The sequence below is a fragment of the Aedes albopictus genome, chromosome 2 (genome assembly GCF_035046485.1).
Source record: "Aedes albopictus strain Foshan chromosome 2, AalbF5, whole genome shotgun sequence".
Taxonomy (NCBI): domain Eukaryota; kingdom Metazoa; phylum Arthropoda; class Insecta; order Diptera; family Culicidae; genus Aedes; species Aedes albopictus.
The window spans coordinates 216,742,512-216,753,068 of NC_085137.1; the positions used below are offsets into that span (position 1 = coordinate 216,742,512).

The 10,557-nt window shown below is 37.1% G+C and overlaps 1 protein-coding gene across 1 annotated transcript in view; it reads right to left on the bottom strand.

The window, feature by feature from the left end:
* LOC109420022 (ubiquinone biosynthesis O-methyltransferase, mitochondrial) overlaps nucleotides 1–7,209 on the bottom strand; it is a 35,374-nt gene extending 28,165 nt beyond the window's left edge. The window contains exon 1 of the mRNA XM_062851129.1: nucleotides 7,199–7,209. The gene's annotated coding sequence lies outside the window, so the exon portion shown is untranslated. The remainder of the gene's footprint in view (nucleotides 1–7,198) is intronic.
* Between the last annotated feature and the right edge of the window lie 3,348 nt (nucleotides 7,210–10,557).

The window sequence follows — 10,557 nt, forward strand, 5'->3', positions numbered from 1 at the left end:
CTTGGAATAAGTGCACCGAAGACGTCGAGATGACCCGAGAAAAATGTGCACTTATATCACACTTTTTGGGCGTACCAAAAAATGTGATAGTTCAATTTGGGATGTACTCTGCAATAGTGCGTAACATTCAGTATAAAATCAGGAATACCAATATGTGATGATTTATAAATTTCGATTGGCAATTGCATTTAATCAAGTATATATTGTATTTGAAGTAATATCTTGAATACGAAAGTAGTGTATTATAAATAATAATATCAACACTGAAAAATGTGTTTAAATTTACTATGAGAAAACATGATCATCAAACCAAAAGTGCCTCTTGACAGCGATTTGACATCTTTTTTAGCAACTAATTCGATAATCACACTTATTGGCCGTAGAATCTTTATTTTAAGTGTGAAAAGATGCCATGCCGTGGTGAAATTGAGTTAATGTTAATCGTTGAAGTGAAACGAAACGTAGTCTCCTCAAATTTAATGGCGTTGAGTATTAGGTTCAATTCCGCAGAATAGTAATACTAACCACAAGCGGTTTTAAGCGTATATGAGTATGATAAATGCCGAATTGCTGACACTATGTGGACGTGTATTGAAAATTAAAAGACTCTAATGCCGAAGCAAGTCTGTATAGGGTCTGGGACCATTTGGGAAGGAGCACCTATTTTGGGCACTTGCTGCTATAACTCAGTCAATTTCGAACCGATAGACTCGAATTTTTGAACAAAGCTAGATACTGCGCCTTCCTGGTCGTGTTTCAAAAATTAAGTCAATCGGTTCAAAATTGACGGAGTTATAGCTTCAAGTGCCCAAAATAGGTGCTCCTGCCCAAATGGTCCCAGACCCTATATCTACTTTTACAGAGACATCTGCATATTTTATGTAATTTCTTCAATAATTTTCGCAGCTCATTTCAACTGGCGCTATCCATAATCAACGTAAGATATCTGTTCTGGTCTGTTTTGTGTATTTTTTTTGTTGTTTTTTTGTAAGAAGTGAGATCATAACAACATCATAACAACAAGAAAGAAATCAATCGGTGGCCATCTTATCCCCCTCCCCCTTTTGTCCACACAATGTTTTCAACATTTAACGGATTGACCTTCTTTCCTTCAGATGGTTGATTTATTAATAACTTTAAATCCAATTTTTCTTTTGTTAACGCATATAAAAACTTGTTGTATAAATGTATCAGATGTATTGACATGGTATTAAGAGAATAACTTTTTATCTGTTTAACTAGCTTCTAGCCCAACAATATTTCTAGTCGAAATGGCTTACTTTCCTGTCCTTTACATACATTAGAAGTGGGATTCCGGCCCCAGTCTTAAAACAAATGTGCTTCACACTAGAATGTCCAAACATCGTGATGGATATCACTTTATCAACTCTTGAGAATAATTAAATGTTATTAGATTCGAGAGACATACAACACTGGCAAAATGATTGATATCTTGTAGCAAATATGTTTAAACCCATTCCTTTGAATAAGATATTTTGTTGGGATCTGCTCTGCCTCATTTGGGTATTTGTTTTGTGTTTCATTCATGTGTGAAAACGAACTTATATGGATCAAATTTCAAGGCTCCAACTTTTTTATACAATTTCTATTATATTCCCTAAAATTCTATTTAAATTTCTTCATCACTTTTATCATGTATTAGATTTCTTTATATTTTCCTTTTCTTGAAATTTTGTCCGCGTTTTATCTTTAGTTGAAGCAAACATAGATGTTCAGAATTTATTGTAATATTCACGTTACAATAAATTAAGTAAGTACTATTATCCATATTACAACACTCAAATGTTCACATTTTCATTAAAGAATCTAGGCTAGCATTTGAAAATGGCGTAACAACCATTGCTAATTTCTGCAACCTCTGACCAGTAATAGGTAGAGCAGACTCCCCTGTATCTGATAACGGTTTATGTTTTCATAAATAAATGGATATACGTCTAGGAGGGACGGAAGAAGCTGAGCTGCACCGAGCTGCGTATAATGTTTTTTGCAATTTCATAAATTACCCTTGAGCTGAGGGTAGCTTTAAACATAACTTTTTCATCAAACTGCACTGATTTTCATAGCCATGTTTAAGAAAATCTGATCATAACAGGTTATACTGTGCAGTTGTCACAATTTTTCAAAACTGCGTCCAGAAAGCACCAGGAAGTTGACCAAAACTGAAAACAGTGCTGTAATGGTTCATTACGCAACGCAAATCAGTGCTGTAATGAACCATTACAGCACTGTTATTTTGGCGTGGGAAAGTAGGCCTTTTCCTGTCAGATTTGCATGAGGTAAAACAGCCTATTAAGGACTGTTCAATTTATAAAACGGACAACTTTACAAGGCTGTAAAAAGAAGACGCGTAGTTCAAATTTAACCACCCTTGCTTCGTTATTCAGTTCATCATCTTTCATTATAGTAATGATTTTTGAATCGGATAAAAATAGTTATATTTCATAGAAAATCGGCCAGATGTTAAATGAGATGAATTTTACGATTGCTGAAAATTGAAAACATACACAAAATTACTGTTCACATATGGTATATCGTTTTAATTATCAGAAAAGTATGTGCCATGCTGCAGCAGCATGAGTAATAAACATTCTGGCGAAGTTTAAACTCAATTGGAAAATTAGTTGTTGAAATATTAAAGTCTCAAGTGAGATTCGATTTTTTGATTAAAATTTCATTGTAAGGCAAAAAGGGCATGAACATATTCAATAAACATTTTTTTTTATACATCCATTCGAAAGTAGGAATAATGTGGTTTCAAATGCAAAAATCTGCTTCGTAATAGCATTGCTGGTTTGGTTACTGTGTGCCATTACAGGCACAGTAATCAAAACAGTTTCGTTCTTTGAAGGTTCTTCCAAATAACAATCCAACCTACTGCAAATTTTACATAACAATGATGTTGAAAATATTAAATTTTACATCCGATTGCTATTGAATAAGGTGTACAATAACATAGGATCAACTTTGTTGAAAATAAATAATTACAAGATTAACTAGAGTCGAAAATCGGCATCAATGGAGAAAAAAGTATGCATTTTTTTACTATGACCATCTTTATGGATTAAATTTTTAATGAAGAATGCAGTTAAATGTAAATTTTTATTCTTTATCATCCAGAAAGCAGTATTCTACTGCTCTGGACAAATTTTGAGCCGAATCCGTTGTGCTATTGCATCACAGGACTTAAATAAATATTTTTTGATAATTTCTTTGTAAACAAGGCCACTTACTATATTAAGCTGAAGATTGCTTGATGCGTTATTACTTACCAATTATTGAGCTTTACCTTTAGTAGAATAGTATAAGATTCCAAAACATTAAAAATTTCATGAAAATATGCATGTTTAGTATGTGGAAAGTTATGTCGAATTTTGAGAAACGGGTTTTTATTGATGTTTTACGAGAACCGCTTCAGTTGGACAAAAAAGGACATTTTGCCTAATGTTATATTTTTCCTACATTTGAGAATAGCTATAGAAAATTATGCAAAAAACTGATAATGATTTTATTGAAAAATAAAAAAGATATCGCACAAGCAAGTTGTCCGTTTTATAAATTGAACAGTCCTTACGATGAGAAATTGCAAAATAGTTATTTATGCAACAAGTTGCAAAATGATGATTTTTTCAGCACGAGTCATACATTTATTCAACGAGGCTTGCCGAGTTGGATAAATATGACGAGTGCTGAAAAAATCGAGTTTTGCAAGGAGTTGCATACAACATTTTTTGCAATTATAAAAAAAAACAATTGAGTTGGATCATTTCTAGCTGCACAACCATGTTACAAGAGATATACCACGTGTGAGCATCCATGCCGCGCTGGAGCACGTTTTTCGATCAGGTAGGCTGTGCTACAGTTGGGTGTCAGAAGTTTTCGGGCAGCCGTTGGAAATCAGTTCGACAAACCTTCGTGAAAGAATTTGGATTTTCCGGTAGTAGGTCAACGATAACAGTTTCTTCCGCTGCTCAATGAACGTGGAAGTACCAGTAGAATCTGGTCCCGGCGTAATGTTCCCTTAGAAATCCCAAGAATTTCACGGAAGATTGACAGAAGTGTACACGAACAAAAGTGCCGAAAAGTGGAACTTTTCGGCACTTTTAAGGGTGCTGAAAAGTAGTACTTTTCGGCACACTTGTTTTAGTATCGAAAAATCTACCATTTTAGTGTTACTCTCGCGTGTGAAAAGTTAGCTATTTTGCACCTTAATTGCAAAAAAAAACCTTTATGCTACTCAGTATCATAATTTCTATTTTATACTACTCATTCCAGTATCATAATGACCTACATTTCCGTACTGGTTCATTATGCAACTGAAATGAGTTGCATAATGAAAAATAGTTGCATATTGTTCATTATAAATATTATGCAACTCAAATGAGTTGTATAATGAAAAAGTCATCGCATAAAATGTTGTATGGAACTCGTTGCAAAACTCGATTTTTTCAGCACTCTTCGTATAATGAAAAATAGTTGCATAATGTTCATTATAAATATTATGCAACTCGAATGAGTTGTATAATGAAAAAATCATTGCATAAAATGTTGTATGGAACTCGTTGCAAAACTCGATTTTTTCAGCACTCTTCGTATTTATCCAACTCGGCAAGCCTCGTTGGATAAATGTACGACTCGTGCTTAAAAAAATCAACTTTTTGCAACTCGTTACATAAATAACTATTTATGGGTGCTAACATTAGCATTATTTTTCATTATGCTCAAGCACTGTTCGAAAATAAGGAAAAACATTGTTGGTCATCTCTCTGATGGGCCTCCACATCCGATCGGGCCCGGGCCCCCACAATCCTTAATCAGGGCCTGCCTCCTACATACTCGACCTTTGCTCCACGAAAAGTGGGCATTCAAAGAGCACATGCTACGCAGTCTCGTCGCGGTATGCACACTCCGAATATACGAGGGAACCTTCGTGTCCGAATCTGTGCAGATAATAAAGCCATGGGCTTGACAGAAATTACGTCAAGTGAAAATTACCCTCGCCCATGGAACTTGCTCGTTCACTTGGACACGCTCGATATGACACTAGCCATCTACTCTTGCTGGATGAATCTCAATCTCTCTGCCGTTTCAACATCGGTGATGTTCTGGCAATTTATCTCGAAGCACTTTTCGTCCTCTGCCACCACTAGTGCTATAGTCATCATGCCCACTAGCACGCATACCGTGTCGCATCCTTTGAGACCTTGGGGTATGCGCTGACAACCCTAAGGCACATGATTCTGTAGGTGATCTCGAGTCGATTCACGTTTCGGTTTACTACCGTTCACATACCGTTGTATGGAGACCGCTACCCGGATAAAAACTAACCATAGGGTGTATGGTGAAAACCATTTCTGCACCATACAGTGTACCAGCTACAATAAAGTGTATTGTGATGAAATGGTTCGCTATACTATACATTTACATTGGATTTTTATGTAACAATATATTATACTGTTTTTCTTACGTTTGAACCATTCAATTTTCCGAAACATTATTTTTCCGTGAATTTTTAATTATTTCTGGTGTTCGATTTGAATAGGTCGTATGTTTGCTGTGATTCATATGCAGATTCGACCTATTCAAATCGAACACCAGATTTATTCAGTTTAACATTTTTTCCGTGCTTTGTTTTGTTGTCACAATCTTTTTTGATGCAAAGGAAAGCTTTCATAGGAAAGAGAAAAAGTGAATAAGTTGAAACATCAATTGAAAATCAATAACATGTTTAAATCAGTGGTAAACCAAATGTCCTATTCTAAGAACTGCAGGTCCAAGCAGGGGTCCAAGAGATATGGCGGGCTAGGTGTGTAGAGTGCGATGAGAGAAATACGAATGTAGGCAAACCCGGAATGATGCAGGTCAGATTACCATAAATCAGTGGATGAGTTCAACACTATTATTTCTGTATTTGCATTTAGGGGAATTTTCTCCTCTTCTCTCATGTGAACTTGCCTTCGACCACAATCGAATCAAATGCGATTGACAAACTTTATCTTTGACGTAGAGCCATCTTTAACACATGGACTGGACTGAACACTGAAATGACTTTTAATATAGGTTCGTCTGCGGGTTCGCTTTTTAACCTAACTTATACTTGAATCGAACTTGACAGTTTTCTCATGAGTTGTTATGTATTTCCGTGTATTTCAAACTTTAGTCAAACTGGAGCCTCAATATTGCAATAACGGTTAAGCACGCTGTAATGATACTTATGTACCTCGTCACCCACTTCATGCAACTACATTAGTCGTCTAATAACACTTAGCGCGCTCGGCATAGTTCCATCATGCCGCTCAAAGTGTTGCCACAAATAATGCTTTGTTTGCGAAACCCGGTTATCTGGCTGGTGGGGCATGGGAGCCTAAGCTTCAACTGTTAATGCAATCAGAGACTACTCAGACCTCGACTCAGACTTGGACGTGGGCGATCCAATATATGAAGGGTTATCCAAAACGCTCTGGAGAATTCCCAAAGCGTATCTCATAATGATAGTAAGTCTGAGATGCCATTAACAGGAGGAAAATGACAAGATAATACAGTGACGATTCGTTCGTTGAGAGCTCGTTAGATGGGCTGTCTCGATGGTTGAATGTTCACTGGTTGGGGCAAAACCTAACTAAAAAGCACTGTCAATGTCAAAATAGATGTCAAAACGAGTTTGACGTCTGACCGCCGTCGCATCACAGCTCCTGTATACAGAACGTTTGCGCAAGTATGTGAGTGTCCCGTGACGTATTTCTCGTCACTTGCGTGTGTCTAGAGCATTTTTATCAGTTGTCAGTTGCCCCAACGAACGAACACGATTCGATAATCGGGGCGCAGTCGTGACCCAACCAGCGAATCCGGACTTTATAACATTATATGGTTTATGTAATGTAAATCAATACAACATAACAAAAGAGAACCATTCCAAAACCATTTAATTAAATGTATAACCAGTACTGAATCTACAATTAAAAACAATATATTTACGGTACATTTTATTGTTTGAAACCATATGTGTACCATACAATGTACGGTTTATTAAAACCCACGTATCAGTATTTATAACAATTCATTTACAATATAATGTATGGTTTTGCAAAAAAATATATATGGAGAAAAATATTTTTTATATTGTTACGATACTTAACCACCCGTATAGTATATTGTAAAAATCTTATTTACAATTTACTGTATGGTGTTTACATTACATTTTATTGTTTTTGTATTTTTATTTTTACAGTAGTGTCTATTGTAAAAATATGGTTTTAAATAGTACTGTTACAATACAACGTTCGGTTTTTCTACTGTATTTTTTATTCGGGTACTGCCACGAGCAGCTTATGCTTACTCGAGACTAAATATTGCCCAGCTATTTGCCGTTATCTTGACAGTGCCATTATAAAATTTATTTAATAACCATGTTTGCCTTTTTACAGGCATATTCCACGTAACGTCGAATTTCAGCTTATCGCCGATCATGAGTTGATCGCTTAAGGGCCCATATAGCCGAGGCGGTAAACGCACGGGTATTCAGCATGACCATGCTGAGGGTGACGGGTTCGATTCCCGGTCGGTCCAGGATCTTTTCGTAAAGGAAATTTCCTTGACTTCCTTGGGCATAGAGTATCTTCGTGCCTGCCACACGATATACACATGCAAAATGGTCATTGGCAGAGGAAGCTCTCAGTTAATAACTGTGGAAGTGCTCATAGAACACTAAGCTGAGAAGCAGGCTTTGTCCCAGTGAGGACGTTACGCCAAGAAGAGAGAGAGAGAGAGAGTTGATCGCTTAGAGTTGATCGTGCATCCGCCTGTGATGACCCCTGCCTGCCTGCCTTTATAAGCTTCGTTTTGTGGTGCGCGAGTACCAACTGTCTCGACCACTATGTCAATTGCCAAGTTGCTGTCAGTTCCACTTCCTCTATCGACTCGCCGTATATCACGAGGTAATATCATCGGCAAAGCCGACCAGCTATAGCCCGCTGAAAGTTTGAGCCTCAATACGCCATCATTACGCCGCGTTCCATAGTACCGGGCCCATCAGGTGATGTTGTAGTTCCTCTCGCCTTCCTCGGTGTTTAAGATTAGCACCCTATTCTGGAAGTAGATCTCCAGTATCCGGTATAAGCTAATCGGGACTCATAGATGGTGTATGACGCACTCGATAGCAGCCCAGCTGAAGCTGTCGAACGCTTTCTTTACGTCCAGCCCAGCGTGACGACCGCGCAATATCGGATATCCGTTTGCTTCTTTTGGAGCCCTAAGGACTGTTCATTAAGGTGAAGATATGACGAAGCCACACCTCGAATTTTCAAGAGCACAAATCTGAAGAACCGAATTTCATTTTGCACTGAAAAGTTGATCGATTGGTCACCACCAGCAGGTAACCAATCGATCAACTTTTCAGCGCAAACCAACATTCGGTTCTTCAGATTTCTGCTTTTGAAAAATCGAGGTGTGGCTTCGTTATATATTCACCTTAAAGAAAGTGGACATCTGTTTACCAATAGTTTAGAGTTAAAACTAAACAAAAAATTGTGAATTTTTGCTCAGTGTGTAAAAACATTGTTCACTCCGACAACACACTCAAAGAAAACGGAAAAAGTAAGAAATTTCGGGTGATAGGTCGTATTAGCTTTGCGACTAGCAGATTAATTCTGCACAAATGGTGTTCCAAAAAGTTGTCGTTTCGAGAATTGGCTTATTTATACACTTCCGGGACCGCAATTTTTTAACGCTAAGCAGGGGACAGTTGTGCCGGATGATGTAGGGTACATCAGAACTGAAAAATTTGGGAAAAAGTTTTTAGTGTGGCAAGCCAATTGTTCATGTGGCTTAAAGAGTTCTTCGTATTTCACAACGGGAACAATCAACGGTGAAAATAACAGAAAGGAATGCATCAAAAAACGACTTCTACTTATCTACCGAAAACATACGGATTCTCTTTTGTTTTAGGTGGATCTGGCATCCGCTTATTACGCTTCTTCTACACTAAAGATGCTCAATACGGAAAAAGTCGATTTTGTCGAAAAATGGCAAAATCCACAAAACTTCTCTGAACAGCGTCCTGTGGAAAGATACTGGACAATAAATGAGCGGCATCTTAAGAAAGATGGAAGAGAAGCAAGCTCTGTTGATTGGTTCAAAACAATTTGGCCTGTGGCACAACGAAAAGTTACGGAAATGATAGTCATTTATAAAAAATAAAATTATGAATTTGTTCGAAAATACACATTTTCTATTGAAAAACAGGTGTCCACTTTCTTTAATGAACAGTCCTGCCAGCCCTAACAGCGTCCACCGTTGATCGACCCTTCCAGAAGCCGAACTGGTTATCCGAGAAGCCAGAGAATAGAGTTGATAAACTATGTCGTTTTATAGTTTCTCCAAATTTTTGTGAACAAAACCCGAACAAAGGTTGTGCCTGAAAATTATCCAAATTTTATTCAGTATTATGCTGAATCAATTCGTCGTAAAGGCACGTAAAGGTGCTTGTAAAATAAGTGATTGTTAGTTGGGAATATTTCAGTTTGAAAGTACACGAACAAACTAAACTGTGGTTTGTTCAATTTTTCACCTCCAACACAGCCGCTCGATGGAATCACCATAGTAGGATCGTAGGATCCAGGTTCTCATCGACTTCAAGGAAGTGCAAATTTTGTGTTTGTTTTGAATTTAATTGAAGCCAGAATGTTTCCAAGCGTTATTATTTTTCCACGTTTTCCTGTCGTTTTCGTGCTCAACTGCATCAAAAGAGTAGAATATGATGCAGCATTTTATTTTTCTGGATATCCTAGGTCATCCAAACTGTTCTTGGGTTTAGATTCTAAAGTCTACGGGTGTAACGGTAACCTATTTCATTATAACAAGCTAAGATTTGTAATCTATCTTGCCCAGTAAGTCTTCTGAATGCATAATAGACATTATCAGATCTTTTGGGATATCCCGAGGGAAATGACATATCTATTTCTAAACGGACAATCCGCATTTAACCGTTCCTAACCGTCGGTAACCGCTGCTAACTAAGCAGCAGTTAGACGTGGTTAACGAGTCCGACGGTTAGCAACGGATAGGAATTGTCATTCCCCCTGGGATATCCTACGTCATCCAAACTGTTCTTGAGTTTAGATCCTGAAGTCTATGGGTGAAATGGTAACTTCTTTCATTATACAAAAATACGATATGTAATATATCATATAAAACTTGTCAAAACTTAATTCTTTCGGCAGAAATTAAAAGCTATACTTGTTTGCTACAACTTCTCCGAACAACGTGTGCCAATAAAATTCTCCGAACAGCGTGATTGCCTCCAAAAAGCTAGTTTTTAGGCTACATTTGGCTTTCCCGAATTTCAATATTTTTGCTCAACTCCTACAGCATTGGTGTCAAAGAAGCAAATAACCAAAAAACATGAAAGAATATGATGCCGTTTTAGAAATCACTCAAAGGGGTTTTTCCCTCTTTCGAAATTTGAAGTTAAAATAAGCAATAACAATAATAACAATATGATGCCGTTTTAAAATATCAAATTTATTACGTATATTAGGGTGT